Source organism: Pelodiscus sinensis, chromosome 1 (assembly GCF_049634645.1).
Source record: "Pelodiscus sinensis isolate JC-2024 chromosome 1, ASM4963464v1, whole genome shotgun sequence".
NCBI classification, from domain to species: domain Eukaryota; kingdom Metazoa; phylum Chordata; order Testudines; family Trionychidae; genus Pelodiscus; species Pelodiscus sinensis.
This window is the reverse complement of record NC_134711.1, coordinates 102,418,701-102,433,778: the sequence shown is the minus strand read 5'-3', so window position 1 is coordinate 102,433,778 and position 15,078 is coordinate 102,418,701. Positions and strand designations below refer to the sequence as shown.

General features: G+C 43.3%; 1 protein-coding gene across 1 annotated transcript in view; it reads right to left on the bottom strand.

Annotated features, from left to right (window-relative positions):
* Window positions 1-15,078, bottom strand: part of TMEM178B (transmembrane protein 178B) — a 350,667-nt gene that overhangs the window by 258,130 nt on the left and 77,459 nt on the right. The window lies entirely within an intron of this gene.

Sequence of the window (15,078 nt, the reverse complement as noted above, 5' to 3'; positions counted from 1 at the left end):
CCCCAATCCCCAATCCCCAATCAAGAGTTTGTCAGCTACCCAAGATCCACAAACATGGAAATCCCAGAAATCCCATCATCTCAGGCACTGGCACATTTACAGCATGATTACCTGGTTATGTTGACTCTCTTCTCAGAATCTATGCTACCAGTACTCCTACCTGCCTTTGCGACACCACGACTTCCTGAGGAAACTACAAAACATCAGTAATCTTCCTGAAAACACCATCCTCTAGAAGCTCTTTACACCAACATTCCACACGATAACAGATTACTGGCCATGAGGAACACCATCCCTGATGACGCCACTGTGCACCTGGTAACTGAGCTTTGTGATTTTGTCCTCACCCACATCTATTTCCAATTTGGGGACAATTTATATCTTCAAGTCAGTGGCACAGCAGTGGGAACCCGCATGGCCCCACAATATGCCAACATCTTTATGGCTGACCTCGAACAACGTTTCCTCAGCTCCCGCCCCCCAACACCCTTACACTACACTGATGACGTCTTCATCATAAGGACCCACAGGAAGGAGACCCTCGAAGAATTCCACAGAGATCTCAACAACTTCCACTCCAGCATCAACCACAGCCTGGACCAGTCCACACAAGAGATCCACTTCCTTGACACTACAGTACAATTATACAATGGACACATTTCCACCACTTTATACGAGAAACCTCTTGACTATTATACTTACCTACATGCCTCTAGTTTTCATCCAGGACACATTTCCCAATCAATTGTTTACAGTCACACCCTATAATACAACCAGATTTGCTCCAAACCCACAGACAGACACAGACAAACACTACAAGATCTCCATCAGGCATTCCTAAAACTTAAATACCCACCTGGGGAAGCCAAAAAACAGATTGACAGAGCCAGACTAGTACATCAGTTGCTTCAAGATAGGCTCAGAAAACAAAACAACAGAGCACTACTAGTCACTACTTACAGCCTCCAATTTAAACCCCTCCAACACATGATTAACAATCTACAACCTATCCTGGAAAATGATCTCTTACTCTCACAGGCCTTGGGAGACAGGCCAATCCTCGTTTCTAAACAACCCCAAACCGCAAGCAAATTCTTTCCAGCAATCACACATCATACCTCAATCATGCTCACCCAGGAACCCACCCCTGCAATCAACTCCGGGGCCAACTTTGTCCACACATCTACACAACCCACATCATTACAGCAGAGACTCATACAACTGCACATCCACTAATGTGATATATGCCATCAAGTGCCAGCAATGCCCCTCTGCTATGTATATTGGCCAAACTGGACAGTCTCTATGAAAAAGGATTAATGGACACAAATCAGATATTTGAAATGGCAACACACAGAAGCCTGCTGAACATTTTAACTTGCCTGGACACTCATTAACAGATATAAAGTGGCTATCATCTTATCAAGTAATTTCAGGAACCAGCTAGAGAAAGAGTCTGTGGAACTAGCCTTCATATGCAAATTTGACACATTCACCCAAGGAATGAACAAAGACACATCTTGGATGGGCTGTTCTATTCTACATCCAAATGACATCAAAAGCTAACTATCAGGTACTTACAGCCCACTTTATTAGCCTCATTTAGAATGGACACTTCAATTGACCTTTAAAAAGAGGTTTTTTTCCTTCTGCCTCTCCCCTCTTTTTCTGCTATATATTTACACTCCTGGGCCACTTGCTTCATATTTGTCATCTGAAAAAGTGGGTTGTGCCCACAAAAACTCATGATATTATCTATAGTTTTTGGTTAGTCTCTAGATGCGACAGGACCATTTGTTGTTTTTTAATTACAGACTAACACAGCTACTTTGAGACATGTTTTACTACGTAATCGTGACAGTGTACTTGCACTTTAAGACTTGAAGAATGTAAGCAGTGACTAATAAAGGACATATTTAATGAGATGCCATACCCCTATCTGCACAGTACTGTAAAAGATACTATTACTGTAAAAGATACTTTTGCCATGTTTAACATGTAATGTTTGATGTTAGTACAATTCAGTTATTTCTAAAATTAAAAGATTCCTACAAGCTTAGGAGAAAATGTTTTTGCTTATATATGAAGTAAATAGATACAGATTTACAGATCCTAGCATGCACATTTATTGTCTCACATGACAGGGATAAACCACACATACAAATCATGCATCAAACTGGTCAAATGGGGTACAAATGCAATAAAAGATAAGGTCTTGGAAAGTTTAAGAAATGGCGGGAGGGGGAGTCCTTGCCTGGGGTGCCATTTGGCCTAGGGCCAGCCCTCATTAGGCCAATATTTGTGGGGGGAAAAAAACATACCGTGTTTTCTTTTTTACAATGACCATAAAAATCTACCAAGGAGAGAGTCAATAAAGAACAGTGTTGACGCAGATTAGTAGGGATGCTCACACTGCTGTTGTCCATGCTGCACGGGGGTCTAGCAGACATGCCGGGCCCTTTGGCAAGGGAGGGGGAACTGACTATCTGGCTTTGCACTCCCAGAAAAAGCAGAGCCTCAAGCAGAAAGAGCAGGCAGGACTGGGAGCAGCCAGCCTTCAGCACTGCTTGGAACTCACCACGCTGCCCCCCCCCCCATCCCCACACCCAATCCTCCAAACCACCCAGAGCACACCATGGGGTACTCCTGCGGTGATTTAAGGAGCCCAGGACTCCAGCTGCTGCCAGCCGTGGGATAGCAGCAGTGGTGTCCAGGAGCCCTGGGCTCTTTTGAATCACCAGGCAACTGCTCCCTTTCACCCTGCTCTATAAGCAGACTGGCCATGCTGATCTTGTTTTCTGGATGGACGCTTTCAGTCTCCAAGGCTCTCTAACTAGTATCTTTCCTTAGCACTAAATTGGCTGATCATTTTTAGAAGGGGAAAAATGGGCGTATTTGAACATTGTGCAACTTACCCAAGAAACAATCTGTCCCCTTGGCCACTCTGATAAGTGACGTATAGATTTGACATCAGTCTTGATATTTTTGTCTCCAAAGTGCCCAGAGGACTCTGACCAGAGTGGCCAAGTTGACTTTTCCAGAGGTAGTTTCAAAGATATTAAGGCCAGAAGGGATCTGATCATCTAGTCTGACTTCGTATGTAGCACAGGCCTCACCTTCGTTGTCTCATGGTGGCACAACTGAAGGTGCTGCTCCAGAAAATGACCTCTCAAGGTAGTCAGGAACATCAAGGAAAACCTTCGTTTGCACCGACAGCACTGATGCCACATTGATCCTAGCTGTGATAGATCAGGGCTGAATCAGCAGGGTAGGGTGTTGTTTTTACGGTGACAATAACTGAATTCTCCCAGGCCCACTGGATGACACCCATTTATCCTTCCCTTTATGGTCACCATGTTAGTTAGTAAAGGGGTTATTTTGGAACTCTTAATGGCTTTGCTTCATGATCCAGAAGGCTTAGTGTTAATAACACAGGAACTCCTCCCCCCCACACACCCTCCTCATGAGCTGCCAGCCTAGAGAATGAGGGGCCAAGAATCCTACATGGCAGCTTTGCTGAGAGCTCTGTCAGACTTAATTTGTTCTGGATTAAATTTGACAAGAACAATCTAAACTTCGCAACAGATTTAGCCTAGAGCACGGACCTGACAGAAACTCCACAGAACATCTCCTTTAGATAGACAAAGACTAAATCAGCTGAAAGCATTTGTCACCTCCCAGTTTGCATTTTCCCAAGAAATCAGTCATAGACCCATCATGTATGTTTTGTTGTATTACGTTTGCTACCATGGACTATGGTACCATGAGCTCCCCCAAGACAACTGAGGTCTATGATTTTAGACTTAATCAGCTTCAAACAGCTTTTGCATTTCTGTGTTCTAGCTACATGTGGATGAACTGTTCATAGCAAACAATTTATTCCACAAATTTCACTCTTTGCTCCGGCTTTAATTTTTACAAACCTGTTCTTCAAAATTATTAGACAGATATGTTATAGGAACAAGTTTCAGCTTATGCCCCCATGTTCATGACACGTCTTCTTTCCTTCTACTTGAATGTTTATCCTAATCACATGGTTGTTTCTGTCCCCAGTTGTACCTGTAATAACAGGGAGAAAGTTGTAGTCCAGTCATTTAGCTTTATGATTCTCTTAAGGAAAATGTATGAACAAAGTGGGGGATTTGGAGGAAGCGGCCCGGCAGAACAGGAAATATTTAAACCCTTTCCTTGGCAGGCAATTGGAGTCAGGCTCTGCCTGAGGCAGTACTGATAAAAATTAGGCTGTAGTATTACTCTAAACTTGGATCACATCACTCAAAATAGTTACATGTAGCATAATACTATGTGAGATGTCAACAAGCACAAAAGTCATGTCTGTACTAGGAAAGAAAAGTGTATTTCTGACAGTCGTTAACATCTTAGCGTAGACAAGGCAGTTGTAGTTTTAACACAGTGGCTAGTAAAAGTCAACTGCACTGGGGAGCTTATGGTTTACCTTGACCAGCTAACGTGTTAAAATCCTTGTATCAAGTAAGTAGTCTTAACACGTTAGCTAATACGTTAAAAACCCACCTCTTTTCCTAAAGAAGACAAGACCAAAGAGTGTGACTACATACTTGTCTGGATTACTTCATTTCTTGCGGAGCTTTTCCAGCTCTGAAGATTGTAATTACATACTCTTGTCCATCTCTATTCATTGTGATAACAGCAGAAATCTGGCCAGGGCTTTTGGGAACCCAGTCCTTTTCTGTGCATACCTGCTAGGGCTGAAGATCCTGTAAATAGTAGGCAAATGACACAATATCTCAAATTTGCATGACTGACAATGGCTGTGCCTTGCATAAACAGCCAATGTCCTGATTACTGGCACTCAAGTAATCAGTAATTATGCTGCATCACAGAACAAACTTTGGGAATTGATTTACTTCTGGCTGGCTCTGGCATCCTCCTGATTGGTGTCCAAGTATGTTGGACAGCTCTGCTGGCTGCTGCTTATCCTGAAATGAGAGGAGAGCTGTAGTTGGGGTGACAGCTCCAGTGCCTGCCTTGGGCTGGGCTGAAAAGCTGGATGCTTCCTACTTTGTTAGACAATGTTGTGGCTCAGCTGCTGGCTCTTAGCCAGGTGACTGGCTCTGGCTACGCCTTGTTTCTTGCTCTGTTGCTGAAAGGAGTACTACCAGCCAGTGTTCCTTCTAATCTTTTCCATCCGTGTGCAGAATGAATTTTGTTAGGTGCACAGAGGCATGCATGAATGTGCACCACCAGTATAAGCAAAACACAAGCTGTGGGCGCTCTGTTCATCAGCTGGGCATCATTGGAATCTCTCCTGAGTGGCCACACAAGAGCCCAGCTTACAGGGAACACTGCTGCCAGCCCCTCTCTGGCCAGGTATCTGTGAGTGTGAGTGAGCCTGGGCACGCTGCCTCCCCTGTGTGCTGCTTACAGGCCCCAGTGGCCACAGAAGGTGGTTGAGCACTGCCCAGTGCTGTTTTAGCCACAGCTCCAAGGTAACTGTCATGGGTAGGTTATCACGGAAGGAATGGCGGTGGGTCATTTGGGACTCAGTGGAGAACTCTAATCATAGAGATTCAGCCTAGAATGGTCACCTCCCAGTGAGCTGCCATGCCCCATCTATCCATATCCTCTCATTGGTCAGATCCTGCTCTGATGACCCACTACCAATCCACCCATGATAACTTTCTCAAGGTTATTTCCAGATCTACACCTAATGTGATACAAACTTATGTATCTGTTGATTCCCAACATCTGAGTCCGCTTCTCACCCATAGTATTTACTATCAGAGGCATCCATCTCTCCTGATCCAATAAAGTTGACACACAAAAGATTTCACCATCACCACATTTCAAAAGCTCCCATTTTCTTCTGGTCAGCAGCTTTAATTTCCCACAATTCACATCCACTCATTGCTATGGAAAAAAATTAGGCTTGTCACCAGTCGCACCTATATGCATTTAGAAATGACATATTTCCCCGTACCCCACCCTCCTAACACACACCCATACATACTTCCTTAACAGAAGCTATACCTGATGAGTCATTCCTAGTCTTTTTATGATTTCCTTGGTAGACCCTCCTTTGATTGGATATGTATGATCCCATATTATTAATCTACTGCCTATACAGGTAGACCATTAATTATGACGTCCACTTGCATCCTGTTAATCCTGGTAGTGTCCATGCATTCTGTTTTCATCCCATTCAAGAACGGTCAATATTCCTCATGAATTGTTTTTAGACTCCAACATTGATTGCATTGCATAGAGGGTTGTAGCAGAAAGCACCATGTCATAAGCATATCTGAGGCTGAGTTTAAGAGGAAATGGAAATCCCAGCTCCTCCTACTTTGTCCAAAACCTTCAAATGGTTTGTTACATAACAAATTATGCATTTATATTAACAATGCACGGGACAAACCACACTCCTATTTCGCACCCTGCCCAGTAGAAAACGACTGTTTCCTGCTTCTGTTCTCAAGTGGTCTGCTGTAGGTGGTAAAGACTTGTGGCAAGTTAAATGAGATGCTTTGGAGTCCCTATATCTTCCAGTATTCTTCAGACAGTCGCGTCAGACCACATCAAATGCTTTTGAGTAGTCAGTGAAACCCATGATCGATGACTGATTGCATTTTTCAGTGATGCAATGAATATTCACTACTTGATCAAGGATGCGTCATTCCTCTCTGAAACCAACTTGTGGGGTAGTTCTGTATGTGTATCCCTTGTTTCATGAGATCCTTGGTTATGTAGTACAGATCTTCGCTTGCATACAGTATCAGGGAGATGATTCGATAGTTCCTACATTCTGTTATGCTTTCCTTCTCTGTTAAGGTCAATACAATTATCTTGTCTAGTCTTCCAACTAATTTCTAGTCATCCGTGCATTATTACACATTTTCTACACAAGATCAGGACTTCGTTTGCCAACCACTTTTAACTTGCCTGAAGAATTGTTATCTACCGCTGGTGTTTTCCCAGGTTTCTTTTTCATGATAGCTTGCACCACCTCCTCTTGCAGGATTGATAGATCTAGTTCCATACTCTCTTTTCTCTCGCACCCCAAATTATGCCTGGATCTGGTGAAGCATACAGATTGGGATAGTTCTCTCTCTCTCTACCTGCATTTAATATCATCACTGCAACAGTGCTCCCTCACCTCTCGTGAGTGCCTCCTGCTGGCTGTATGCAAATCTGCACTCTCACTGCTTACAATGCCCACCATTGGTTATTGCCCTCATCACCAGGTCTTCCCCTTGGCTCAACTAAGTCACACACAATCCAAACACATCTGGGGTTACACATCCAAGAGCTTGTCCCTGTGCCCTTGTTACTGTCTTTAGCCCTGTCTCTGGGCTCAGCCCTCACCCTCTTTTGGGCCCTGTTTAAGTCTGTATCTGTCCTGATATACAGTGGTGTTCCCAGGGCTTCCTCTCTGAAGAGTCTGTAGGTCCTGCCCTTCATCTGTGCATCTAAACAAGCTTTATTCCATTCTTGGGTCCCAGACTACCTTAGCAGTGGCAGGACCAAGGCCCACCCAGTACTCTAGGTTCTGACCTAGCAATCCTATAAATAGCAGCCATATGCTGCTTCCTGTAATAGTTGCTGCTGCTACTCCTTCGGCCACAGCCTGCATAGCACCTTCCTCTTCATCCTTACCTCAGGGCTGAGAATCTCAACTCCTCTGTTGCCTCATCCTTCTGGTCCCAGCCAAACACTTATCTGTTCAGACCCTGCAGCTCCTTTTTAACTGGGTCTGCCATGCTCTGATTCACTGCTTCCCTGCAATCTTTCTAGGCAAGTGAAGAGGACCCACCTCACTGTAGTAGGACACTGAAACCTCTAACGGGGGACTCAAAAGTCACACCCCGTCACAGTCACCCTCAGGGAAGACTCTGCCATCATGATCTCTTATTATGTTTGATCACAGAGAAAACCTTTGGTAAGAAGTCTGACCCCTATGAACATACCTTTTGTATTATTGCTCTTGATCATCCTCCAGTTCCATACGTTTTGCCCCCATATATTCAGTCATCTCGTTTAGTCGGTCTTTAAATTTGCTTGCTCAGTTCCTTAGATTCTCTCCTATGTTCTTCCACCGCCAAGCCATTCTCTTTCACTTTGTCTCGTGTTTTCCTCCAGCTCAACCAGCTTCTCAGTTAACCATGTGCAGCCCCACTTGGATGTTTCAAAATATGTGCACTGGCGATTTCAAGAATAACAGTTTTCATTTTATTTCAAAGTTTGTTGCTTCAGACCCATTCTGAGCAAAGCTACATAATCTTGATTGATGCAAGACCAAAAGAAGTGGAGTTGTTGAATGTCATGTCTTTTTAACTTTTAATTGAAGCTAATAGCTATTAGTCTGCGATTGGGGGAGTCTTTGTCCATTGCAATCTTGTGCTCCAGCTTTAGATCATTACACAGTCAATTCGGTTTGTGTCACTGTCAGGTGACCTCCACATGAGCCTTAGATATGGCAGAAGCATCAGTAGCAGTGAGGCTCCCCTCTATCTAGTTCAGGCATGTCCAAAGTCCGGCCCGCGGGCCAATTGCGGCCCGTGTTCCGGTTTAATACGGCCCCACAGGTAATTTGGCAATATCTATCTTTTATGGCCCCCAACGAATCCATATGTATTGAGATGAATACATTGTAAAATCTCAGTTAATGTCAGTTGGTCTAAATCAGTTATAAATATATTTGGACACAACATATATATTTGGTGTTATGTTCCTGTTCATATTTTTTGAACTTAAAAGTTGACAGACAACCTTTATTACCAATAATATGTAATGTACTTTACAATGTTCCTGACATATATTTCAGCTTCCTGGATTTTTTTTTCATCTGGCCTTCAGATATGAAAGGCAGAGTGATTTAACACCTGTTTAGATTTGTCATCCATGTGACGAAATGAAAAGTATGCCGTTTGCAATAAACTTTGCATAAAATAGTTAATTTGCATTTAATTTTAATGGTTCAAAGAATGTCAGGCAAAATGGTCGGCCCTCACGCATGTTCACTTCATCAAATATGGCCCTCTTTGAAAAAAGTTTGGACACCCCTGATCTAGTTAAATCATTAAAGGGACTGGGGGGGGGAGGGATGGGAGAAGGGTGGACTTCAGAATAGGACTTGGCAGCCTCAGTCAGTGATGGCAATAAGCTGTGGCAGAGGCATTCTTTAGCCACTCTATACAATACCCAGGGTCAGGAAGTGAATCCACCTGAACAAGCCTCTGACGAACGGACTTCATTGACCTCAGACAACTGTAAATGGAATGCAATGGAAGGACAAAGTGAGGCATTTTAAAGAGCTATATGTCCATTGAACTTTCACACGGCAAGGTGGAAATCTGAAGTAAAGGATTCTTCCCAGGATACTGTGGAGCTGGTGCTTACTCATTGCTCACATTCTATTAAAGCATTGTTGCCATGTTTTCCCAAATTAATGCCACATTCCCTCTCATCTTAAGTTTTCTTTTCTTATAGACTGACTCAAAGCCTGCAAGTAGGGATGTATTTGCCTCTTAGAGGTACCCATGAATGGAGTTTAGTTTCCCAGGTTTCTTGTGGGTGCTTGAGCCAGTTCTGTACTGTAATGTTAAGAGGAATCCCTAGATATTAAACCCAGGCCTCATTGCTGCCAACACTGGCTGGCAGAAGGGTGTATATGTATTGGACAGGGATTTTTATTAGGAAAAAAAAGGGCTTTGGAGTCTGGAGGGGAAGCTTCTTTCTTCTTACTTCTTTCTCTTAGTACTTCATCCAGATTTACTTTCTAACGAAGACCATCTCCAATCCCCTTGATTAGGGCAAAATAGTGGTCAACTGGGGGAAGGACACCGGTAGAAATTAATGAGGGGAACTAGCTATACTCCCATATACATAACCTCAATAGTCAGCTGAATTTCAAGAAAGAGAGACAGAAAAGATCTAAAACAGCTGTCGCCAATGTGGTTTCCCATGTATTGCATACCTGCAGCTGGCCCACTGTAGTTCACTTAGAATATAAATATTCTACCCATGAAAAGAAAAGAAGCCAAGCATGAGACCAAGTTCTGAATTTGCAGTGGGAAATGAGGAGTTTGCACTTTGCCTCAAAGCAAGCCACTTTTTCAACATGACAGTGTAGACACAAAGGACAGTGAAGATGCAATAACGCCTTCTGTTGACAGAACTCAGCAGCACTGTAGACAGGTATCGTTTTGTCAACAAAAGTCCACTTTTTTCGACAAAACTCTGTAGTCTAGACACACCCAAAGAAACACGAGTGGAGGAGTGCTGTGACATATATTCGTCCTCTTATGTGTATTACCACTGTTTTCACCAACTTACACCGCTGCACAAAGTAGTCCACCACTTGATTATTTTCATGTTATTTTGGGGACGGTCGTGTTATTCAAAAAACGTTCCCTAAAAAAAAAAAAAATCATGCTATTGCGAAAATGTGTTAAGCGGGCTGTGTTAACCGGGCACATGTTAAACACGTAATTACCGTATCCCATGGAAAACAGTGTTCAGTGATCTAGGAAGCCATCTCACTGTATGAGCAGCTTCTCTTCACCCACAGCATTGATTACAGGCCTTGAGTTTTTGTTTTTTTTTACTGAGTCCTTAACACACAGGCACAGTGCCAGCATCTCTAGCTCTCTGCTGAGCTCATTGTTCAGTCCTTCCACATTTAAATACACTGGGCCAGAATGATCCTCCTCACACTCATTTTGCTTTTAAACCCAAGTAATTCTTCTGATTTCAACAGAATTACTCCAGATTCACACGTGTAAGTTTGAGACAGAAAAAATCAGGCAGACCCAGGCCCTGGCCCTGTTTCTAAGGCAGCGGCTGAGAATATTAGATGAGATCTTCAGATGATGTCAATAGCTGCAGATCCATTGACATCACTGATTTACACCAGCTGAGGATTTGGCCAATGGTGTGTCATAGAATCACAGGATACCTATCTCTGTACCTTGGAAAACTGCACAGTCTCTTTACTGCTGCCAGTTGAGGAAACAGGAACACACATCCAGCTCGCCAGGTCTCCTGCTGCTGGCTTTTGGCCACTTCACAAATTGCCATGCTAGACAGTATGTTAGGCAATATTTTTTTCCAGCATTTCATCCCAGTGCTTCTGCTCTCAGGACACAACATGACACAAGGAATAATTCAAGTGTTCTACAGCCCACAGTCCAGAACTACAGTGAGCATTGTCTCAGCCCATCTCCCAAAAGGTCACACTTACAGACCTGGTCTGAACAAGAGCCCTGGAGCATTCTTCCTGAAAAAGACCACCTTGCTAAAAGTTCATGTGAACTGCAGCATGTGTCTAGATGATGCTCAGCATAGTTCCATGCAGAATTTATGTTCTCTACCTGATCTTGGTGATTTGAGTTTCACATTGGAAGATAGGCGCTCAGGCTTCATATGTGAAAATTCATAACCATAAAACAAAAGAAAAAACTTGGCGTAGACAAACATTTAGGCTAAATGCCTTCTCTAGGAGCTTCAAATGATGGCATTTTAAGAAATAATTCTGAAGAGGACATTTTCTCTACTTACATTTGGGATCACAGAGCAGGCAGGCTTTTGTTTGAATTAAACAACACAGGAGTAACAGGACTTTCATAAGAGTTCCACAGTTTTTTGCATGTTTAATAAAAGGGTTTGAAGCTATCTCCACAGAAATGTATAGCATCAAGAACAATGGTGTCCCTTTAAAGTAAACATTAGAGGAATTCTCTGTGCCTTATGTTTTCAGATTAAGCTCAGAATTCTACCAAGATTGATTTTTCCCCATCCAGGAGATGAATGTAATATGGGTGAAGAAGGAAAATTGATTAATGTAGACTGTTTTGCCCAAAAATAGCACTTTCAACTGATCATTTCAAGGAGTTTTTAAACGTTCTTTGCAAGCAAGACAGACAGTCTTTATGCTGGAATTTCCTAGGGTTTCCCCAGGAAAAAGCCATGGATTTTGGACACTTTGACTTGTTTTTTGAAGAACATGTACTTGATCATCTAGGATCCCCAAGACAAAACTTTTCACTCTGCTCCTTGTGTATCCCAGCTGCTTCAGGCAAGTGTGAGGGCTGTGCATTATTGACAAGTATTATCAAAACATCAATCTGCGAAGGGAAGAGTGCTGGCCGTCCACTCGCATGGAGGTCTCCTCCAGCCGTTTAGGTGCATAGAGTTCAAGGTTAGGGAGCAAGATAGTTTCTAAACATTAAGCAGAGTAGTTGGTAATACATATTTATTACCCCAGGAACTGTGCAAGGAATGCCTCTGCTGGGATGACACCTTGGATGATACTGCCAGCTAGATTCTCCAAACAGGAGAGCCAGCAGCCCGTGGGCAAGATGGGGGGCACTGGCTCCACACTCCTAGGATGTGTCTAGACTACAGGGTTTTAAAAAAAAAAAAAAAAAAAAAAAAAAAAAAAAAAGTGGCCTTTTTTGGGGAAAAAAACTTCACCTGCGTCTAGACTGCTGCCACGTTCTTTCGAAATTAAATTGAAAGAACACAGCAGTTTTTTCAATCACGGAAAACCTCATTTTATGAGGAATAATGCCTTTTTTCAAAAGTGCTCTTTCGAAAAAAGGTGTTACTTAACACAAACTCTGCTTTTTCAAAAGAGAGTATCCAGACTGCCTGGGTGCTCTCTTTCGAAAAAGCAGCTCTCTTTCGAAAATACTGGTTGTAGTCTAGACGCTTTCTTCCAAAGAAGCTTTTTTGAAAGATTTTTTTTTTCAAAAAAGCCTCTTTTGAAAGAGGCTTGTAGTCTAGACGTACCCATAGAAAGGGCAGGTCCTTAGATGGAAGGAACAGAGCCAGGGCAGCCAGCTGTTCTAACCACCCAGAGGGCACCACGCCACCCCTGCCCCAAGCCCTTAGAGACACCCCATGCACATGGTGTGATGCTCTGGTGGCTATTTAAAGGGCCCAGATCTCTGGGCACTGCTGCTACTACAGTAGCAGCCAGGAGCTCTGGCATCCTTTGAATTGCTGGGCCCCAGGAGAGTTGCCCCACCCCCATCAGAGTTCCATGATCATAAACTTTAGGACAAGTGTTAGTGAGTTGAGATCATACACTGTAAGTATGCATAAGCCCCCCTCCTCCTTGTAAAGAGATCCCCTCTTAAGGAGGGAGAAAGAATCTTGGCTTCCAATTTGAGAAGACCTTTTCCATGCAAGACAATCTGTTCAATGAGCGTCACTTGAGTTACACTAAGAAGCACCCAGCAACTCGTCAGACGAGAGCGTCAGCATGCGACGTGCTGTGCAAACAGACAAAAAGAGACGGTCCCTTCCTTGAAGGGTTTGCCACTAACACAGAAACAAGATGAAACAAGGTGGTGTACAAGGACAGGAAAGCCAAGGAGAACAGCAAGAGGACTACAGGTACCTTGTGCTACCCAATGCTGGCTAGTACAGCTTGATCATTCTGAAACATCTGAATTGTAAAAAAAAGAAAAAAAAACACTCAACTACCACCCTCCCTACCCATCATGGGTGCCTGTATCTCTGCAGGCATGCAATTCATCTTGTGGAGAGATTCTAAAGAGGAGAGGTGGTCCAACCCCTCGCCCCAAACAAAACAAAACCCCTACGTAATTGTACCAGGCAGTCCTCCTCTATCCCATGATGAATTTTTGCAATAGCATCATGTGCCCTTGTATCCACATGGCTTAATTATTGATAGTCCCCCTTTGCTGGCTCTTCACAGCACATCTTTGAAGCCTGCAGGTTGTGCTAGCTGCATTCACACACTTTTATTTAAACGTTTTAGGGCTAGAGTCTCCAGTGTGCACTTGTCACTTTGCACTGAGTAATAGCACAGAGAGATCTTAAAATGGATAGAGTCAAAGGAAAATTCCCTTTATGCAGAGGAACAGAAAGCTGGCAAGGACAGTTCCACCACCTCCAATCCCATGAGGGAGGTGACTATAGGCAAGAGGGGACATTCCTGATCCTCGACTGGTGTAACATGCATTATGGATCTTATATCCGTGGTGGTAGTTAGATTAGTCCTCTCATAGCTTCAGTTTCAAATAGGGCAGGGCAACCTCGCATCACCCGCTCCTTGAGGCTGCATCTCTCCACTAGCTCAGTCCAAGCAGAAAATCAGAGCATTTACTTTATTTGCAGCATATGCATAAATTATGCAAATTTAACATCTATCAAAAATCGACTAGCCAGCCAAAGGCAGCCCAGATGACATGATTGCATAGCAAAACTGAAAGAAAGCATAGAAAATAACCCAGCATCTGCAGTAACGTCAATAACTGATTTAAAGATGACAAGAAAGGTACAAATTGTTATAAAATACATATCACACTAAACTAGACTGACAGTGCTGGTATACGTGTTTAAATAGACCAAAAGTCCATTGATGAGGGATGAAAACGCTCTCATCCAGTAGGTGCCATCCAGAGGGTTAGAGCAGTTTTGGAAGTGCTCTTTTCCTAGTACAACAGTCCCTTTTCTGTGGAGCAGACCCAGATTACTCACACAAGTGACATACCAATTCTCATACATCATTGTCTTCACTGTCAGATCATGTCAGAGGGTTCTGTGAAAAACTTCTCAAACTCACTTCACTACAGAACATTTTCTGGACAGAGCAAAACAGACTGAGCATTTCTGTTCCATCAGGGAAGGTTTATAACTTAAGAGATAGAATCATAGAATACTAGGACTGGAAGGGACCTTGAGAGGTCATCAAGTCCAGCCCCCCGCCCTCATGGCAGGACCAAATACTGTCTACACCATCCCTGACAGATGTCTATCTAACCTACTCTTAAATATCTCCCGAGATGGAGATTCCACAACCTCCCTGGGCAATTTATTCCAGTGTTTGACTACCCTGACAGTTAGGAACTTTTTCCTAATGTCCAACCTAAACCTCCCTTACTGCAGTTTAAGCCCATTACTTCTTGTTCTACCCTCAGAGGCCAAGATGAACAAATTTTCTCCCTCCTCCTTATGACACCCTTTTAGATATCTGAAAACGGCTATCATGTCCCCCCTCAATCTTCTCTTTTCTAAACTAAACAAACCCAATTCCTTCTGCCTTCCCTCATAGGTCATGTTCTCTAG